At 46.6% G+C, this 22,854-nt stretch overlaps 1 pseudogene; it reads left to right on the top strand.

Moving 5' to 3' along the window:
• The first annotated feature begins 1,003 nt into the window (after nucleotides 1-1,003).
• LOC123129350 (receptor-like protein EIX2) lies at nucleotides 1,004-7,061 on the top strand (annotated as a pseudogene).
• Nucleotides 7,062-22,854: the final 15,793 nt, after the last annotated feature.

A 22,854-nucleotide genomic window follows, 5' to 3' on the forward strand; every position in this document is an offset into this window, starting at 1 on the left:
TCCAGCGTTTTCCATGGACAGCCCGAGGATGTGTAGATTGGGTATGTTCTCCATGTTCTACCCCGTTCCGAGACAGGATTTCGGCGGTGCCTCCCCGTTGTTCTCCGGAGCACATTCTCTCGGCTATTTGCCGAGACGTGTATCTGGAGAACAGCGGGGAGGTGCTGCCGAAATTTTGTCTCGGAACGGGGTAGAATGGAGAACGTACTCAATCTACACATCCTCGGGTGGGATTAGGACCCATCTTTACCTATTAGAGATGTAGGTGGATTAAACGCGGTAGAAACTAAAAATTTGATGTGATTAATTTAAGTGAATCCTTAATTATGTTGTGTGGGTTGCAAAACAGCACAGGATGGCAGATAATCAGTGGATGTACAGTGGTTTTATCCGTCGGAATCGAGTAACATCAGAGTGGATCGCGAAAACCGATATGTATTTGAAGGAGATATTTATGCTTTGTGAGATTTCTTATATGCTTGGTGGTGATGATACTTATATGTTTATGCTTTGCGATGCTTTTTATGATGTGTGATGATGAATTTGTTGTGTGATGCTGCTAGGCCAGCTGTTATGTGATGTATATATTTGTTGTGTGATGATGTATATTCAAATGAATTGAGCTGAAACAAAACAGAAAAAAGAAAAAAAAACAGACAGAAACTATGCCGACGGCCAGGCCATCGGCATAGAGCTGCCGTGAGCTCCCGGTGGCTGCCACGTGGCACGTCTATGCCGATGGCCTAGCCGTCGGCACAGTTTCAAACTAGGTCGACGGCTAGGCCGTCGGCATAGACCTGCTCCAGGAGCTCCCAGTGGCTGCCACGTGGCAGGTCTATGCCGACGGTCTGGCCGTCGGCATAGTTCCAAACTAAGCCGACAGCTAGGCCGTCGGCATAGACCCGCCCCAGGGGTGACGCCTGCTCGCCACGTGGCACGTCTATGCGGCCGTCGGCTTAGTTTGAAACTATGCCGACGGCTAGGCCGTCGGCATAGACGTGCCATGTGGTGAGCAAGTGTTGGTCAGCACTTGACGACGGCCACCATTAGGCGATAACGTTGCCGACGGCCAGGGCCGTCGGCATAGATGTACGGACACCGTCGGGATAGGGCCTATGCCGACGGCCTTCCTGGCTACGCCGACGGATATGTTGCCGACGGCCCTATGCCGACGGGGGCCGTCGGCATAGGCCTGTCCCGACGGCCGTCGGCATAGGGTGCGATTCCGGTAGTGTGAGTTGCAATAGCTTCTACGAGATACAAATACCGGAGTTCATGGGTTCTCTCCGTAAGTTGAGATATCTCGACCTATCATGGTCACCGTTCATTGGAAGGATACCGCCGCAGCTCAGTAATCTCTCCAACTTACAATACTTAAATCTTGAGTTCTACTCGTACGTCAGTGATGATTCTTCCTTCCATACTGATATCACCTGGTTATCACAGTTAACTTCCATTGAGCACCTGGATATTACTGGGGTGAACCTCAGTACAATTGTTCACTGGCTTACGGTTGTGAACATGCTTCCAACTCTGAAAGTTCTCCATCTTGCCAATTGTCAGCTTAGAAGTAGCCCTGATTCTCTTCCACTCTCGAACTTGACATCTCTTGAAACACTGGACTTTTCAGGCAATGACCTTCATAAACGTGGCACACCCAACTGGTTTTGGGATTTAACTAGCCTCAAGAATCTAGATATCTCGTCTAATGGTTACTATGGCCCGTTCCCGGACGATATAGGTAATATGACCTCGACTGTGGAGCTTGATTTATCAGCAAACAACCTTGTAGGCATGATACCGTCCAACTTAAAGAACCTGTGTAATTTGAAGAGATTGGTTTCTTCCATGAACAATATCAATGGGAGTATAGCAGAGTTATTCCATCGATTACCCAGCTGTTCACAGAATAAACTACAAGAGTTGTTACTACCAGGCAACAATCTGACTGGAAGCCTGCCGACTACACTAGTAGAGCCCTTGAGAAACCTGAGCTGGCTGGATCATGCTGAGAACAAACTCACTGGTCATGTCCCGGTGTGGATAGGAGAGCTCACACAGCTAACGACGTTGGTGCTTAACTCTAATAACCTGGACGGGGTCATGCATGAAGGCCATTTATCACGTCTAGCTATGTTAAAGGAATTGACACTGTCAGACAACTCCATTGCCATCACACTGAGTCCAACTTGGGTTCCTCCTTTCAGCCTAAATTGGGTTGGACTTCGGTCCTGTCAGCTAGGGCCTAAATTCCCAATGTGGCTTAAATGGCAAACAGACGTAGTGAGTCTTGATATATCAAACGCAAGAATAAATCACATGCTACCAGGTTGGTTTTGGATAGCAACTTCCTCAGTAGACTATCTGAATATACGAAATAATCAGATTACAGGAGTGCTCCCATCAACAATGGAATTTATTAGAGCAGGGGTAATGGATTTCAGTTCTAACCAGCTTGGTGGTCCAATACCTAAACTTCCCATCAACCTAACTGACCTGGATCTCAGTCGGAACAATCTAGTTGGGCCACTACCATTAGACTCTGGAGCTCCAGGGCTTGAAAGACTTTTTCTATATAACAACATGATCTCTGGGGCCATTCCATCTTCTTTGTGCAAATTACAATTTTTGTGGTCGTTGGATCTATCAAGAAATAACCTCAATGGATCAATTACCGGTTGCCTAGTCAAAAAGTCCAGCACAAACATGACAGAACTGACTCTGAGCATCGTTAATCTAAGCTTGAGAAACAACAACCTCTTGAATTTCCTTCACTTCTCCAGAAATGTCCACAACTCATCTTTCTTGATCTCGGACATAATCAATTCTTTGGGACTTTACCAGCATGGATTGGGGAGAAGCTATCATCTTTGTCATTCTTACGACCGAGCTTACGAAGCTTGTTGATCTTCAATATCTGGACCTTGCATACAATAATTTATCAGGGAGCATACCGAGATCTATTGTTAATTGTACAGGCATGACACAAACAAGAGACAACTTCGATGATCTTCAGAATGCGTTAACTTCTCAAAGACAGAGTGGTGAAAATCAAGCAGTTGACTATACTGAGAATTTCACGATACTCACGAAAGGTCAAGAGAGACTATATACAGGAGAAATCGTATACATGGTGAATCTAGATTTATCCTGTAATAGTCTTACCGGTGAGATTCCTGAAGAAATCAGCACTCTTGTAGAATTGAAGAACCTGAACTTATCATGGAACAACTTCAATGGAAAAATCCCTGAGAATGTTGGTGCCTTAATGAAAGTGGAGTCACTCGACCTATCACACAATGATTTGTCCGGTGAAATCCCTTCAAGCTTATCGGCTCTCACGTCACTGAGTCGCCTGAACCTGTCCTACAACAATCTGAGAGGAAAGATACCAACTGGAAATCAACTGCAAACACTCAAAGACCCAGCATTTATTTATATTGGCAACCCTGGCCTCTGTGGTCCTCCTCTCTCTGTAAATTGTTCGTCACTGCCTGAGCCAATTCCAGAAGAAAATCACAGAGATGCAAGCGGTGACTTGGTTTCATTTCTCCTCGCCATGGGCTCTGGATATGTGATGGGTCTCTGGGTGGTCTTCTGCATCTTCTTGTTCAAGAGGAGATGTAGAGTTTCGTGGTATTCGCTCTGTGACAGCCTGTATGATTGGGTTTATGTGCAAGTGACTGTTACCTGGACTTCCTTGAGAGGTAAAATCAATGGGTAGAAGCTGAGATGAGAGGACCATCACTGGTTCTTGGTTTGCTCTCATGTAATTCAATAAATGCTTTTGAGATTTATCATGAACATATCAATATCGATATTCAGGTATTGTACTAGAACTAATCGGGATATGTATTCAAGGTGCATACCATTGACTGAGATTGGTATGCTGTTTTTCATGTTGTACTAGAACTAATTATATATATGTATTTGATATAATCTGGAGATTTATCATGAATTATCAATTGATATTCCAGTGTATTGTACTGGAACACTTCACGCACATGTATGTATTCTAGGTGCACTGTATTGGAGCTAGCCATGCACATGTATGAATTCTAGGTGCATGCCATCAACTGAGGTTTGTATATATGATGTGTTTTCTATGTGCTTTCTGTTGTTGGCGCTTTTCTTTTATAATATTTCCATGGTAAATACTGATACGTCGGGCAAAACTCAAATGGCAAAGATAAGGAGGGTGAAACCGGTGATGGCAAGCATGATGATGACATGACAGGTGATGTAGCTGATTCTGATTTTGTTCTGGCCTGGCAAGAGCAATAGTTGAGAAGAACCCAGACCGTACTATGGAGAGAAAATTAATGTCCTTTTTTGCTTTGGCTGAGGTCTCTATGCAAAGAGGTGGTGCCTGTTTTTGCATATAACCGTTGGATGTTTTTTATAGTCATGCCACCGTATCCGATTTACAGATGACATAGACTACTGCTTCAAAGCTTCAGCTCTCTTGGATTAGTTGGTTCAGTCTGACCATTGTCAAACTGTCGAACTGTATCCACCCTGTGGTAATGACTGTGTCAGTTGTCGTCAGTTGTCTGCCTCTGCTCTATAGTAGTATAATAAAGCAACATATTTTTTTTGCAACCCAAGTGCTGTTATGTATCCTTATCTTAGCACAGGTTCCTTCACTTGCATAAGTGCACATGTTATTGCATGTGTACAGGGAAAATGTGAGGGCAGATAATGCTTGTATCGTTTAGATATTGGCTTTGTTAATTTGTTTAATTCAGCCCTAGAAACTCGTGCATATTGTGCGAGTTAGGGTCCATGCTTGGAGGTGCGATCCAATATTGTGCAACGGCTATCTTACTATGCGAGTCACATATGCAGAACCTGACAATGCTCTGGAAGCTTTGTTGGTTGATAATGATGCATCTGCTTCTGAAGCAAGGGGGCTCAGGAAATCTGCTCTGGAAAATGAGATATTCTTCGGTGGCATATTTATTTTCTTGCTTATAAGGATTTTCTTTTTTGTTGACATATCTTTCGAATCAGGTTGAAGAACTGGACCAAATGATGTCAACCCCAAAAGCAGGCATGTAATCAGTGAAACCAAACCAATCAGTCAGCAAGAGGTGGAATGATAAAAGCCAAAACAGGTTCAGGTTTGCTTTCAACATGTTGTCTTGAAAAAGCTAGCATATGCACACACAGATAATAACAACGGCTATCTTACTATGCGAGTCACATAAGCAGAACCTGAAAAATGCTCTGAAAGCTTGGTTGGTTGATGATGACGCATCTACTTCTGAAGCAAGGGGGCTCAGAGAAATCTGCTCTAGAAAATGAGATAGTGTTCTTCAGTGCCATATTGGCTGAAAGCGGGCAAGGTAACAAACAATTTCAACCCCAAAAGCAGGCATGTAATCAGCGAAACCGAACCAATCAGTCAACAAAAAAGGTGAAATGACTATGCTTGGGGTGGAACTATATATGGTCAATGCTCGCTCGCTGAGAACGGCGCGAACAACACTCCATACATTAATATTCGCAAAAAAAGCACTCCATACATTAAAGTAGTTTCCACTTTCCGATGCTTGAGGAAAGCAAGAAAAGATAATCAGGTCGGCATGAGACTGACAAAATGCAGCAAAAAGATTGAACGAAAGAAAAAGAAATGTATACAGATTTGGCTCAATAAATGGAATTTTGAAATGTGAAAACACAAAAAGAATTTATCAGAGCCAAGTTTCGATCTTGGGAGCTATGGGTTACTCGGCCTGTTCTCCTGCTTTCTACTGCTTCCTCATTGTATTTGCACCTACGACTGCTGTCGTGACACGGCTTGAATACATTGTTTGCTTGGGATTCGACCGGGCATGCTCTAGCCAAGCGAGCTGAAGCCGAAAGAGCAGCAGCAGCAGCAATCAACAGCGGACGCTGCTCCTGAAGAAACTCAAGTTCCTCAAGGAACCGAAGAGGGAGAAGACAGCGCTGGTTCAGGCGAGTCAACATCCACACTCTCTGCTGGACCCCGCAGGTCAGATAGGCCTCATATGAAGTCCAGCCGGTACGCAGGGAAGGAATAGATCACATACTTAGGCAGGACCCACTTGTAAGAGTTGTGTGGTGTCGTGTGCTTTAATTTAATTAGCTCTATTTCTGTCAGGAGAGGCATCCAGTGGATCGTTTGAAATGTTGAACCCTGAAAGGGCGAACCTCTCTCTTCTTCTCCAAGATGTAATCAGGACCTGAGTGGCTAACTTTGGCTAGAGGAAGGAAAATCTTGTGATGTTCTTGAGAGATACTACAAGTAGGATCGCAGTAACAATTGGTACATTGGAAAAGGCAGCACCGGTACGTTCCCACCTTTGACAATGACTGCAGATTCTTGATTGATCTCTTTGACTTTCTGGAAGAAATTCGTGTTCTATCCACAGATGAGGCTGCGCTTCGACGTGATGCGCGGCTTGCTTTGGCTGCGTCGATCGGGCGCCAGTGCGCGCACTGGCATCAAAGAGGGAAACGCCGGGCGGTGTGCGAGGGTGACGAGAACACCCGGTTCTTTCACGCCTCGGCGTCGCCGCAACTCCATCAGCACGCTGGAAGTTGAAGGGGTCTAGGTGGTGGACCATGCAGGGAAGGCCGCAGCGCTGCTGGCCTACTACTCCGCGCTTCTGGGCCGGCCCAGGACGGCTGTGTGGCGGTTCGACCTGGCGGGCCTCTATGCCCAGGCGCCTCGGGCCGATGGCGCGAAACTGGTGGCTCGTTTTGATCTCGCCGAGATCAAGACGACGGTCAACAAGCTCGATCGATCGAGCGCGCCTGGCCCCGATGGGCTCGGTCCCGCCCTCTACCAGGCGGCGTGGGGGGCGGTGGCCGGCGATCTCCACCGACTTTTTGACGAGTTCCACGCCGGCACTGCTCGGTTGGACGGGATTAATCGAGCCTACGCCGCTCTGCTCCCCAAAGGCGGGGAGGGGGGGGGGGGTGCCGACGCCTGCGTCCTTCCGCCCGGTCTCGCTGCAAAACGAAGATGTGAAGATACTGTGCCGAGGGCTCACGTCGAGGCTGCAGCAACAGATCCCCCTCTTGATCGATGAAGACCAGGTAGGGTTTGTGCGGGGGCGAAGCATCTCCGAAAATTTCGTCTACGCCACTGAGCTTGTGCAGTGCTGTCACCGGCGAGCGGCGTCCACGGTGGTTCTTAAGCTTGAGTTCGCCAAAGCTTTCGATTCCATCTGCTGGGCGAGCCTGCGCGCAATCAGGGAGGTGCGGGGGTTCCCGTCCCGGTGGTGCGACTGGATCGACTCCCTCTTTCACTCATCACGCTCGGTCGTTCTGCTCAACGGCGTGCCGGGGCGATGGTTCCAGGTGAAGTGTGTCTCAGGCAGGGGGACCCCGTCTCCCCCTACCTCTTCCTCATCGTCGCCATAGATCTATGCCTACGGTTGCAATCGGCATAGACCCGTCGGCGTAGATATCGTCGGCGTAGTCTTGTCAGACCGTCGGCATAATATAGCCGTCGGCATAGGGGCCTATGCCGACGGCCTGGCGTCAGCCGTCGGCATAGTTTAGCCGTCGGCAGTGTTTTTCGTCTGACAGCAACGGACGGCGCCGTCAAAAGCGCTGACGAATCATGCAATGCCACGTGGTACGCCGTAGGCATAGATGAATCTATGCCGACGGCTTTGCCGTAGGCATAGCTCTGCCACGTGTCGTTCCCTGGTTCCTCCTGGCGGCAGGGCTCTGCCTACGGCAAAGCCGTCGGCATAGATTTCCATCTATGCCTACGGCAAAGCCGTCGGCATATATATGCCATGTGGCGAGCCCTGGTAACTCCTGGGCTTATATATGCCAACGGCTTTGTCGTAGGCATAGTTTCTTTTTTTTATTATTGTCCCTGTTTTCTCTTTTCCAATTCATTTGACAGCATTTCAAAACAGAACAATATGGAATTATGCAAAAATATGACAGTTCATCATCTAAACATACTCAAGTTCATCTAAACATACTCAAGTTCACCATCATCATCTAAACATACTCAAGTTCATCACATCATCTAAAGATCATCACCGACGGAAGTTCATCAATATAAAAGTAGCGCAAGACATGAAACATCATAAAAGTAGGAACATGAAAGGCATGGCACGACGGCCACATGCACAAAATCATCAAGCAAGACCACCTCCGCCAAAACCACCACCTCCGCCAAAACCACCACCACCTCCGCCAAAACCGCCATCGTGACCACCATCACTCTGCCAGATCGGAGTGACTGGGGTTGATGGAGCAGGAGTCGAGCCACCGGTCCCCTACATGTTTCAGAAAAGATTCTAACGGTAAATATGGTATGATAGTGTTGAATGAACGAGAACTAGTTTGCCAGTAGTTAGGCAAATGTACTAACCGGACCATCACTGCCTAGTGCCACCCATTCATTGAACGTGGGCACGTGTGGGGGTTCTCCCGCAGGTGGTGGTGGGGGTCCCATTTGTGGTGGATCCGTGCGGTTACTCCAAGACGGCAACATAGCCTGAATGTTAGTTAAACAAGCAAACTAGAAGATCAGAAGGAATGAAAGTGCAAAAATTTAGCTTGGTTTTAAGAGGGCAAAACTAACCGTCATCATCTGACGGTTGCAATCATCGTTTGCCTTCACTCGTGTCAAGTACTCCCGCACCTCGAGATTCCTATGCTTGACAAACTCCTTATATGCCTACATAATTTAGGTTGTTTCTAAGTGAGCAATGCTGAATATAAACTGAGAATGCTAGATAGAAAAAGATAAAGAGGAAGTACTTACAGCATGCTGGCGGGCTAAGGGAGTCTGTGAACGCCCCGTACTCTCTAACTGGCTCGGGTTGGTAGCCCGAAGCTGTGTGTACGAGATCGAAGGAGTGATCAAGCCGTCGAAACACGAATACCGGCCATTCTTCTTCCCCTGGATGGCCACCACCGCCGTGTCGTCGATCTGAGACTGGGCGACCTCAGCAACAGGAACATCCGGATGCAACTCCTGATAGTGATGAGTGTAAGACCCCAGGTGCTCCTCGGTCTTGCCGTAGTACTGGCTCTCGCCCTCCTTGCGATGACTCCGCTCACGGGCCAGCTTCCACGACTCCATGTCTGAGAGCGGTCTCTTCAACTTGTCCTCCTACAACGTCAAACAGAAGTTAGCCATACATAAGAACATGACAGTAAAGAAGAACAAAAATGCATCATGCACATAGATACCTTCATGGCCTTGAAGCCCCAGTGGTTCCTGTTTCCTTGGCCGTGTGTCCCGTCGGCTCCACGGTTAGCCCGGGCCTTGATGCTCTTGGCAGCAAACTCTACATCGGCGCCGAGCCACCTATCCACCAAACTCGCCCATCCGTCATGCCTTCCATAACACCAACGAGGAACAACCTGTGCAAATTTTGGAAGCATGACATGTGAGCACGAAACATATAGTTGACTGCTTGAAACAATGAAAAGTTAGTAATAGTTACCATCATGAACTGCTCCCTTTTCAAGGTAAGTCGTAGCTTCTGCGCTTGAGTTTTGGTCATCTTTTGGTGCAGGTAGTAGTGGTAGTACTGCGAGACGGCAACCCAGCGCACCTCGTACTGCAACTGACGAGCTTTCTTCTTCGCAGCCGCAAGCAAGACCGCGTCGGCTCTGGCCTTGTGCTCGTCAAGAACTCTATAGAGTTGCTGCAATCATGCATAAACCAGAAGCAAACAAGGCATGAGTTGAGTGATTCAATGATAAACTATGAACGAAACTGAAGACAAGTGATTCAGAAGAGAACTTACCCAAAATTTCGTGATCACGGCCTTAGCGACCGTCCCGTACTCCGTGTTGCTGCGTCCGTTTGGAGCAACATCCGGGCCAGACCCACAACAAGATCCCCTCCGTGTAGACCCGACGCGTCCGTTTCCCCCCTCCAGGTGCCGGCGGCGGCGCCGTCCGTGAGGAGGGGGGCACACCCCGGAGATGTGTGCCGCCTCTTCGGACATGCCACCACACCACCCCGCATGTATGAGGGGCCGGTGCGATGCTCCGGTGGCATTGCTACCCCCCAGGGCCCCGTCCCGCCTAAACCTGGAGCGGTTGACCACGAGATCTAGCCCTTTGACTTCCCACGGACGGGCTTTGACCAGTGGGCCTCTCCACCTGGTTGTGTCAGATCAGCACAGAGGGACACCTGGGAGCAACATCCAGGCCAAACCGACAGCTACATCCCCTACGTGTAGACCCGACGCGTCCGTTTCCCCCCTCCAGGTGCCGGCTGCGGCGCTGTCCGTGAGGGGGGCCATGTCCCGGAGAGGCGTGCCGCCTCTTCGGACATGCCACAACACCACCCGGTTGTGGTAGGTCATCCGATATATATACACTTGGGAGAAAAGTCCCCTTCCTATAGACCCGATGCGGCAGTTCCCCACTCCAGGTGCCGGCCGGCGGCGGTGCCGTCCGTGAGGGGGCTCACACCCCTCCGTATAAACCAAAAATAATGTATGTATGCTTATACTAACACATGCTATATGTAAGTTAGTCAGATAATAATATGCAAGAAAACATAAAATATAGCTATTGAAAAAAAGGAAAAAATATATAAAGCCGTCGGCATAGTTGTGGCCAGGGCAGATGGACGGCGCGGTGCGGATCGATGACGTGGCATCTATGCCGACGGCAGCCGTCGGCATAGGCCTTGGTCGGTGCGCCTTGGATCGATGACGTGGCGTTCGTATCTATGCCGATGGCCGCCCGTCCCTGCTGTCGGCATAGATCTGACGCCGTTAGCCGCTTGTCAAGGGCGTGGTCGCCGGGCCCGCAGCTATGCCGACAGCCGGTATATGCCGACGGCAGCTGTAGGCATAGACTCGTCTATGCCGACGGCCGTTCTTTGCCGACGGGGGCCGTCTGCGTACACTGGGATAGCCCGACGGCTGTTGTACGCCGACGGCCTGGGGCCAGCTGTCGGCATAGTCTGGATTAGGCCGACGGTAGCCGTCGGCATACTTGCGGCCGTCGGCATCGAGCCCTGTTTCGGTAGTGGAAGCTTTGTTGGTTGATAATGATGCATCTGCTTCTGAAGCAATGGGGCTCAGGAAATCTGCTCTGGAAAATGAGATATTCTTCGGTGGCATATTTATTTTCTTGCTTATAAGGATTTTCTTTTTTGTAGGCATATATTCGTCTATGCCGACGGCCGTTCTTTGCCGACGGGGGCCGTCTGCGTACACTGGGATAGCCCGACGGCTGTTGTACGCCGACGGCCTGGGGCCAGCTGTCGGCATAGTCTGGATTAGGCCGACGGTAGCCGTCGGCATACTTGCGGCCGTCGGCATCGAGCCCTGTTCCGGTAGTGGAAGCTTTGTTGGTTGATAATGATGCATCTGCTTCTGAAGCAATGGGGCTCAGGAAATCTGCTCTGGAAAATGAGATATTCTTCGGTGGCATATTTATTTTCTTGCTTATAAGGATTTTCTTTTTTGTTGACATATCTTTCGAATCAGGTTGAAGAACTGGAGCAAATGATGTCAACCCCAAAAGCAGGCATGTAATCAGTGAAACCGAACCAATCAGTCAGCAAGAGGTGGAATGATAAAAGCCAAAACAGGTTCAGGTTTGCTTTCAACATGTTGTCTTGAAAAAGCTAGCATATGCACACACAGATAATAACAACGGCTATCTTACTGTGCGAGTCACATAAGCAGAACCTGAAAAATGCTCTGAAAGCTTGGTTGGTTGATGATGACGCATCTACTTCTGAAGCAAGGGGGCTCAGAGAAATCTGCTCTAGAAAATGAGATAGTGTTCTTCAGTGCCATATTGGCTGAAAGCGGGCAAGGTAACAAACAATTTCAACCCCAAAAGCAGGCTTGTAATCAGCGAAACCGAACCAATCAGTCAACAAAAAAGGTGAAATGACTATGCTTGGGGTGGAACTATATATGGTCAATGCTCGCTCGCTGAGAACGGCGCGAACAACACTCCATACATTAATATTCGCAAAAAAAGCACTCCATACATTAAAGTAGTTTCCACTTTCCGATGCTTGAGGAAAGCAAGAAAAGATAATCAGGTCGGCATGAGACTGACAAAATGCACCAAAAAGAGTGAAAGAAAGAAAAAGAATGTATACAGATTTGGCTCAGTAAATGGAATTTTCAAATTTGAGAAAAATAAATGAAATTATCATAGCCAAGTTTCGATCTTGGGACCTGTGGGTTATGGGCTCACCACACTTCCTCTGCGCCACTCTGATTGCTGTTGGGTTTGTATAGGTTACTCGACCTGTTGTCCTTCTTTCTACTGCTTGCTCATTGTATTCGCACCTACGCCTGCTGTCGTGACACGGCTTGAATACATTGTTTGCTTGGGATTCGACCGGGCGTGCTCTAGCCAAGCGAGCTGAAGCCAAAAGAGCAGCAGCAGCAGCAATCAACAGCGGACGCCGTTCTTGAAGAAACTCAAGTTCCTCAAGGAACTGAAGAGGGAGAGAACAGCGCAGCCTGTTCAGGCAAGTCGACATCCACACTCTCAGCTGAACCCCGCAGGTCAGATAGGCCTCATATGAAGTCCAGACGGTACGCAGGGAAAGAATGGATCACATACTTAGTTAGGCAGGACAGAACCCACTTGTAAGAATTGTGTGTTGTGCTTTAATTTAGCTCTAGTTCTGTCGGGAGAGGCGTCTGGTGGATCGTTTGAAATGTTGAACCCTAGAAGGGGCGAACCTCTTTCTTCTTCTCCAAGTTGGAATCCGGATCTGTGGCTAACTTTGGCCAGACGAAGGAAAATCTTGTGATGTTCTTGAGAGATACAAGTAGGATCGTGACAATTGGTACTCATATCTTTGACCCTTCCCTTTTTGCTTCATACGCGTGGAAAATCTCTGATCAATTGCTTGATCCCTAAAATTCCTTCATTTTTGGTGAAAACAATGTATATCTAACACCATATCATTCAAAGATCAAAACAATATATATGTAAACTATGCCATGGCTATGTCTTTTGATCAGATTATGGGCATTCATGGTTAAAATAGGAATAAAATAATATATATCTAACACATCATTCAAGGCAATGGTATAGTTCATGAACTGGAAAATAATGCATTACATTATACATTCACCAAGTATGAGTAGTTGTGTGAAGTTCTTTTCTCCCTCTAGAAGCTACTACTTTATCCATCTTATTGCTACAGTAACACTGAAAATGCAATAAGAGTTTTCTTCTCATGTTTATCTTTCATTAGGGGAATACACAGTTATTACATGAAGGTAAGCAATGTAAAGCTTGCATGTTTCATCCTTAAATATGTTTTGAGTTTCGTAAAGGCATGTTATTGTGCACGTGTGAAAATTTGATATTGTAGTGTCCAGTTCTGAATAATTGTGTCGTGAGATTATCGTTGGGCGGAAAATTTATGACGTCAGTGGTGGTAATCTTGGATAATAAAAATCAAAGATCAGACTCATGCAAAAAAAATCTATGGTAAAGAAGCATTCATTTGCCCAACTACTTTTGGTATGACAGCTGCTAACTGGATATATTTGAATTTAGCTCATGTTGATATATGGACTATTTTTGGACTTGTATTGTCTTTGACTTATGGGTTATTTAATGCATCTAATGCAATATCCTGCTACTTGTGAGTTGCGTTGGGATTTTTCCCGAATAGAAGAGGAGATGCAATACAGTAGAGATAAGAATTTCCCTCAGTGAGAACCAAGGTTTATCGAACCAATAGGAGAATCACGCAAAGCATCGTGAACAACACCTACATGCACAAAAGTAAATATTTGCACCCAACGCGGGCAAGAGGGTTGTCAATCCCCTTGAACTCGTTACTTGCAAGGATTAAATCTTGTGTAGATAGATACATAAATTGCAAAGTAAAATAAAAATAAATAAATTGGAGCAAAGTATTTTTGGATTTTATGATATGATAAAACTAGACCCGGGAGTCATAATTTTCACTAGAGGCTTCTCTCTCGAACACATAGCATACAGCGGGTGAACAAATTACTGTTGGACAATTGATAGAAAAGTGCATAATTATGACATATTCATGGCAATGATCATGTATGTAGGCATCACGTCCGAGACAAGTAGACGGACTCCTGCTTGCATCTACTATTATTACTCCACCAGTCGACCGCTATCCAGCATTCATCTATGTCATTAAGTTCATGACATGATGTAGACAAAGTAAACCCAATCAATATGAATAAACCCCATCGTTTTACCCTTAATGGCAATAATACAAGTACGTGTCTTGTCCCCTACTTTGTCACTTGATTATAGAGCACCGCAAGATTGAACCCATTACAAAGCACCTCTTCCACTAAAAATAAATCAATCTAGTTGGTCAATCCAAACGGATAGATTGGAGAGAAATACAAAGCTATAACAATCATGCATAATATAGTTCAAAAAAGACTCAATTACTTTCAATGAATATATGATCATAAATCCACAGTTTACCGGATCCCAACAAACACACCGCAAAAGAAGATTACATCGAATAAAACTCCAAAAAGATCCAGGAGAACATTGTATTGAAGATTAAAGAAAAAGAACAAGCCATCTAGCTACTAGCCATGCACCCGTAGGTTTGTGGTCAACTACTCACGCATCATCGGAAGGCAGCAAGGATGATGTAGAAGCCGCCCGTGATCGATTCCCCCTCCGGCAGAGTACCGGAAAAGGCCTCCAAATGGGATCGCAGGAAGAACAGAAGCTTGCGGCGGCGGAAAAAGTGTTTCAAATGGCTCTCTGGGGTTTCCCAATATTTGAGAATTTATAGATGTGAAAATAGGTCATACAGAGGAACATGGGGCCCACAAGGCAACAGGGCACCCCCTGGGCGTGCCTGGTTGCCTTGTCGTCTCCTTGTTTGTCCTCTGGACTCCTCCCAAATCTTTTAGGGCATCTTATGTCCAGAAAAAAGGTCAAAAAATTTCGTAGCATTTGGACTTCGTCTGGTACTGATTTTCTGGAAAACCAAAACAAACAGAAAATAGCAACTGCCACTGGGCACTAGGTTAGTCCCCAAAGATGATATAAAATAACATAAAAATTGATATAAAGTATCCAAGATTGATAATATAACAGCATGAAACAATAAAAAATTATAGATATGTTGGATACATATCACATCATCTTATTATCTTTGACTTATGAATTATGTAATGATTCCGATGCAGCACTACCTCAGTAAACATGATTCATTGTTATAGTGCTATTTTTCTATATCCCTTATATGATATAGTGTATACAAGTAAAAGATAATAATATGGAAATGTAAAATCAAATGCTTTTTCCCCTTATGATGCTGCAACATAAGGTCCATATAAGCTAGAGACAAGGAAGGTTTTTTCCCGTTGCAAGGCACATGCATGTTTACTATACTAGTGAAAGCATACAAAGCAAAATAAACCATATCTCTCACGCTCATTCACCTCCGTTGTGCTCCTCCCTCAAAAACGTATCCCATGCAATGAATGAATGGTGCACCAGATGCATCAATGACTTATGTATTGTTTGATTGAAAAGGGAGGGACAAGATCTAGGTATGGGCAGGGCTGCTGGCACACTTGCAAAACAAACCCTGTGTTGCCCCTCAATTGAACAAACTAAGCGCTTCTATCTTCACCCTGGGGCCCAAACTCAAGCGTCTCTCTTCGCCACCTTGAGAGGTAGGGTTACCAAATTTCAGCGCGGCACCTCTCTCCCTCTTCTGTACATCTGGAGCTTCCCATCCCCCCTCCTTCCCTTCAGTATCAAAGCCGGTGATCGCCGATGTTGAAGCTCCAGCAGCCCCCACCTCCGACGAGGCCGTGCACGTCAAATTCATCCTTGGTTGTGTGGAGCTCATTCATACGTGTCAACGTAGTGACGCCGCGGTTTAACCTGTGGGACTTTGATAGTACCGCTGCATAGGAGTGAGACATCTGCCGCCACTCAAGATCCAACGTATTTTCTCTTCTTCCTTTGTACATAGGTCAAGTCGTCAAGCTCATGTCTTGATTTTGTTCTCTTAGTCTGAGCATTTATTTTTTCCTTCGTTTGGAACATGTGACCAGGAAATAGCTATCATCACTGCCCTTTCTGAATTAAAATCCTGTGTAAGTATTGCTTCGATGTATTTGAAAGCTTTTTTTGCGAGGAGATGTATTTGAAAACTTACAAACAAAACATGAAAGGCTTAGCACATAGAACACACATATGTTTTTCTTGATTAGAAATACGAGGTGGACCTTGGCCGCATGATAGGGTTAGAATTTGTTGAAGTGTAAATGCATAGCCCATCATTTCCCATTAATTTGAGTTTTTGGGTGAACCGACTGATCCGTACAGTTCTGCAGATTTAGCCATTATCTTCCTCAGACAACTCCATCCATAGATGTGACTCTGACCACCTCTCCTAGGCGGTCACCAAGGCGCACTCCTCCCCTCAGACAATTCCAGGTGTGGGCTGTTCATGGAGGCTAAATTTCGTGTTTTGACACTTTTTGTAAACAAAATCGGGATCTGACCCTAGTTCGGAAAAATTTTGGGATCTGGCCCTTTTGCCTACCGCCAGGCCCCCTGGTGGTAGGGTTGCGCACCCTACCGCCGTCCCCTCCGGCGGTAGGTCCTTTGACGGCGACTGACGGCCGTTGGCAGGTGCTGACGTGGAAAAGGGCCTACCGCCATCAGATACGGCGGTAGGGTACTGAAGCCTACTGCCACACCCTCCGGCGGTAGGTTCCTGTGTTGTGGATAAGGTGGGGAGGGGCTGGTTTGTGGGCCCACCACCACTCTTCTTCCCCACTCATCTTCTTCCCCGTGCTCAGCTCCTCTTCCCCCTCTCTCCCCCTCACAAACCCCCCTAGATCCACTCCATTTGCTTGAGATTTCATCGGTGGGTCCGGAGCATTTTCATCACCCAAGGTACCTCCCCTATTCCCCCTTCTTTTGATTGGTTGAGATCTTTGTTTTGTGTTGATTTGGTCAATTTATTGCAAACCCTAGGTGTTGATGTTGTTGTGTGCATTTATGATGCATTTATGGCTAGGGTTACGGTTATGTTAGGGGTTAGGGTTAGGGTTAGGGATGTTGGGGGTTATGTTGGGGGTTAGGGTTATAGTGGTTATGTTAGGGGTTATGGTTAGGGTTAGTGGTTAATGGTTAGGTTAACTTTATTATGAATAGTAGTTATGCAAAATTTCATTCATTTGTCCATTTATGTTGGTTGGATGACATATATGGATTGATTATATTGTTTCCAATTTCATAGATGCATAAGCTCGTAAACGTTCATTATTTGGACAAGTCAACATTTATGCCTGGAAATGACGATGAAAGGGAAGAGGCTATAGTTTTTGACACAAGTCCAAGCTTTGATGATCTTGTAGTTAAAGTGAGAAGCGTCTTACATTGGAATGACCCAAATGCCGAGGTTAAGCTTATTGGGAGGTATGACGTTGGATTGGGAGTAAAGTCCCGATTAAAGAGTATGCCCATCACCTCCCAATTGCATTGGAATGTGTACAAGGAAAAAGTAGACGCATCACAAGACAAGTCTCTTGAGATCTTTGCCACAAAGGTTGATCCTCCTCCTCCCTTGCAAATTGATCTCAACCGCAATGCATCCTCCCCCATACATGATGATAGTGCCGAGGTGTATGTCCCCAATTGTTCTAGCCAACCACCAAGTAGCCAACCCAATGAAGATCATATCAATGCTAGCGCCATAGTACTCCGTCATGATGCTATTCCTCATGTTGAAGAAGATGCTATTCCTCATGTTGAAGAAGATGCTAGTGGTCATGTTGATGATGATGCTATTGTTGCTCAAGAGGATGCTTACTCGGAGAATGAAGAGATCCATTACAATCCAATTGGTAACTTGGATGTCATTGTGCGGCAACAAGACATGGACCGTACCCTCCCTTATAACCGTATGTGTGGGTATAACTCGGATGACGAGGGTCCGGAGGAAGAGTTGGATGAGGATGGGTTGACTGCGCAAGAAAATGAAATCTACAAGAAGGTGACCGGCAAGGAGAGAGGGCCGCCGTTGTTTAGGGATGTGAGTCTTGCGGACAATGCCGTCGTTGACGGTGGGCTGAGATTCTGGTTGTCTGAGCCAACGCCGTGCCCCAAATTCAGTGATCCTCGACCAGAAAATGAGGATGAGAATGCTCATTTGAAGAAAGGCATCAAGTTTGGTTCTTTGGTAGAGTTCAAGATATGGTTGTGTGACTATGCCATTAGGAACCATAGGCCGTTTGTTGTTGGTCATTCAAATCAAAAACTTCGGTACACAGTCAAATGTGACCAAGAAGGTTGCAAATGGATGGTCCGCGGTAGAAAAATCAAAGAAACCGGGCAATGGGTGTTGAAGAGTCATGTTGGCACTCACACGTGCGTACCCCCGGACAAGGCCGACCGAAGCAAAGGACACCGTCAACTCACGTCTGAGTATCTAGGATACAAATTGTTGCATCAAATAGCACATGATCCAACCGTGAAGGTCAAGTTTCTCATGTCTTCGATTGAGGAACTTTCGGATACCCGGTCAAGTATGGGAAGGCATGGATGGCGAAGGCAAACGCTATTAGGATGTTGCATGGTGATTATGAGGCCGCATATAACATTCTTCCCAAGATGTTGGCAGCCATTGCTCATCGAAACCCGGGAATGCGCCATCGGGTGGAGTCAATTGACGGAGTGTTTCGTCGTGCCTTCTGGAGCTTTGGACAATGCATTGAGGCATTCACGTATTGTCGCCCGGTCTTGTCTATAGATGGTACATTCTTGACCGGCAAATACAAGGGCACATTGATGGTGGCGATGGCCCACTCTTCAAATGATAACGTGTTGCCGGTGGCATTTGCCTTGGTGCCTTCGGAGCACGATGATAATTGGGAGTGGTTCATGGGGCATGTGAGAACCAAGGTGATAGGCAAGCGAGAGGTATGCATTATATCGGATCGCCATCATGGGATTCTCAAAGCAATAGACGTTGATATTCCCGGTCTTCCAAAGCTTCAACACCGTTGGTGCATGAGACACTTTGTTGCAAACTTTTACCGGGCATGCAAGAGCAAGGAGTTTTGCAAAGACCTTACCCTTGTTTGCGTTGCATTCAACACCGACACATTCAAAAGCCGATATGATAAACTCCTCAAGGCTTTGGAGAAGAACAAAGGGGGGAAAGAATTCTTGCTTAGGCACGAGCCGGATAAAGAAAAGTGGTCACGCGCTTACGATGAAGGAGGTATGCGATATGGGGACATGACAAGCAACATGGTGGAATGCTTCAACAATGTGTTGAAGGGTGTCCGTTCCTTGCCGGTGACCGCAATACTCAAGTACACTTTCATCAAGCTCAATGAGTACTTCCTAAAGCATTCTGAAAGCACGGACCAAGTGGATTGGCGAAAAGATGGACTATCCATTAAAGGTTCATGATTGGTTGTTGCATCAAGCGCGCAAGTCTGCCAAACAACAAGTGATCAAATATAATGAAAAAGAAATGATCTATCAAATCGATGAGCCGGGTGGGACAACAAGGGACGGTAGGTCTTATGGTGGAGTTGCTTACGAGGTGCGCCTCAAAAACCGTTGGTGCCAGTGTGAGAGGCCACACAAGTATCATTGGCCTTGCTCGCATTTGATGACCGCAACACGGGCGAGAAACATGCCGTATCCGATGGCACAACGGTGCGGTTGCACGAGTTCACATTGGAACGAACAAGGTTGACATGGGCGCCTCGGTTCAATCCTTTCCTTGATGCCTCACAGTGGCCTGAGTATGTTGGGCCAGACATTGTGCCAGATCCCGCACTCATGGTGCCTATGAGGGGAAGAAGAAGAAAGAAGAGATTCCGGAGTGACATGGATGATCTAGCTGGATACACCGGAATGAAGCAATTTGGTAGTGGTCATTTCATGGAGCCACCGGAGAACAACAATTGTGGAGAATGCAACGACACAGGACACAACGTTAGGACATGCAAGAAACCTAGAACCAACACGGGCACTAGTCAAACACGTGGACGGAGGACTAGCCTTGGAGGTGGCCGTGGCCGTGGAGGAAGGGCTAGCCTTGGAGGGGGCCGTGGCCGTGGAGGAAGGACTAGCCTTGGAGGTGGCCGTGGCCGTGGAGGAAGGACTAGCCTTGGAGGGGGCCGTGGCCGTGGATCCGGTGGTTCTAGGACACGTCGGGTTGATAGGGGAAGGCCTATCGACGTGTTGCTCAATCCGGATGGTTGAAATAATGTGAATGGTACTACTTTTAATATGTTCATGCATGTGTTGATATATTTGCCTCTTTACATGTCAATGTGTTCATATTTTGACTTAACATCTTTATTTGTTGTAGGGCATGGCTTCATCCGGTTCCATGACGAGGCCACCGTGTGCTCACCAAGAAGACATGCCACACAAGTGGAAGGACGCATCTTTGGACAAGGTGAAGGAGAAAGATGTGAAGATTCCGCCATGTTGGTGTGGAGATGTTTGCAAGGTGAAGGAGTCCACCGACCGAAGAAGTCATGGACCGAAGGAAGGAGATATTTTGTTTGCCCCAATTATGCTTACGATCGTGCGCTTCCAACTAACGCCTATGACCTTCCACCGGTATGCTAGAGAAGTAACATGTTACTCTAAAATGTGTGTCAACACTAACATCCGTTTTATATGCAGTCACCGCCTCCTCTATGCAAGTACTTCAGCTGGATAGATCATGAAGTGCCAAAAGATATCCAAAAGGACCAATTAGAAGATTGTTTTAGGCGCCAGCGGCTGTTCGAAGAAAGGTTTCAAAGAGGCTTGGAGGAAGAGCGTCGTCAGAAAGAGAGGATGGAGCGGAAGCAACGCGAGGAGGAGAGGGCACGCCAAGCGAAGCTTGCTCGTGAGGAGGAGAGGGCAAGAAAGCTTGCAAGAGCTCGCAAGGCACGTGACAGGAAGGGGAAATGGCCCCGTATGACTCAGTAAAGCCTTCGCTTCGGTGGACTCGTCATGTAACCGGATGAAGCCATGCCAAATTTATCATGAACTATGTAGTACTAAGGCAAAAAGCCATGTGTCATCAACTTGTCGTGAATGAATTTGCCATTTGTATTGAATTTGGTGTGAAGATGTTTGCAAGGTGTTGTGAATGAATTTAGTTTGTCAGTATATTCTGGGATTTGTCATGATTCTTATTGAAAAACTGTTGTGCTGGGAAGAGAACTGGGATAGAACAGAACAGAGTGCTCTGTTTTCGGAGTTACAACCCTACCGCCACAGGCCATGGCGGTAAGCTGCTGGACCCTACCGCCAGGTTGCATGGCGGTAGGGGGGGCAAAGTTTCTGTGACGAAGAAACCAAAACCGTGGGCGGTAGGATCAAACCCTACCGCCGCAGGCCATGGCGGTAGGGTGCTGGACCTTACCGCCAGATGCCATGGCGGTAGGGGGGGCAAAGTTTCTGTGACAGTAAGCGCCAGCGCCCTGGAGGTAGGGTTGACCCTACCACCATTGGCTGTGGCGGTAGGGTCCCCCCTACCGCCAGGTTGCTGGTTTTTACCGTCACAGAAACTTTGCCCCCCCTACCGCCATGGTATCTGGCGGTAAGGTCCAGCATCGTACCGCCATGGCCTGGGGCGGTAGGGTTTGGTCCCTCCTCTCCCCTGTTTTGCTCCATATGTGTCGAATGTTAGCATAATATACCCAATTCTATCAAATATTAGAATGATCATCTCGCAAGCACATACATAACTCAACTCAACATAGTTCATTACATTCACGAATAACAAATGTTCAAACTTATTAAAACATGACCCGATTCGGATGACATCGGTTCAAACTAATAACTCATGCTCAATGGCACATTTTCTAAACAGGTAACATATTTCTCATACTTATCAGACGTTCAATTTGATCGTCACGTGCTTGATTACGCTTCAGTTGAAAGTCTGTGGATCCTGCCCAATGACCCAACACACCATTCGTTTCACGAAACCAAGCCCATGCAGCACGGCGAGCGGGATTCTCTGACATGCCCTGTTTGATTGCCCATCCTATGACCTGCCCGGGTTTCCTCAAGTCCATCTCACGGAATTCTTCTTTGCTTGCAGTGAACGCAATCTCAACTGCCAAAGCGTGTCTGCAAGCATATTCCCGGTCTTGCAGCTCATCAAGCATCCTCTCTTTCTCCTTCACAAGCTTTCGGAATGCTTTTTTCTCCTTAGCATCAGAAGGTTCCTCGATAAAGTGATACTTGCTGAAATCCTTCATGGCCGCATTTGCCTCATCACAACTCTTCAACAATGCTTCACATTCCTTCTTCAAGCAACGGTGTCGCTCCGCCATGATCTTCTCACACGCTATGTTCCATCGTACATGAATATACGGGTTTAAGATGACATAAACAAAAACATAAAATAAATTAAGTAGAGTACAACACTTGGTTACTTGATATGACATACAACACCAAGTTCTTAATGAGTTCAAATGTTAAGGGTACAAGTCATAGTAGTTCAAATGACGACCAAGCATAGGGTACATGTCATTACAGTCCAAATGACAAAGATTACATAGCCTCATGCAATTCTATGCGGCGTACGGTCCCGGGTTGCAACAAATAACATCATTTCTTTCTTTGACCCATGCCCAACGAGAAGCCCGGTTCTCGTCCGACGAGAATGGTTGGCGAACTAACCAATCAATGACCTGACCATGATTGCCCATGTCTATCTCAGCATATTCTCCCGTTGTCACACACAATGCAATTTGCATTGCAAGATCACGCCTACAATTTTTTTCCGCCGTCTTGAGCTTCTTCATCTGCCTCTCCTTTTTTTTATAAAATTTTTCGGAACGGTCTTTATTGAAATAATTATATGAAAAGGCCCTACACTCCGCA

This window comes from Triticum aestivum, chromosome 6A (assembly GCF_018294505.1).
Source record: "Triticum aestivum cultivar Chinese Spring chromosome 6A, IWGSC CS RefSeq v2.1, whole genome shotgun sequence".
Taxonomy (NCBI): Eukaryota; Viridiplantae; Streptophyta; class Magnoliopsida; order Poales; family Poaceae; genus Triticum; species Triticum aestivum.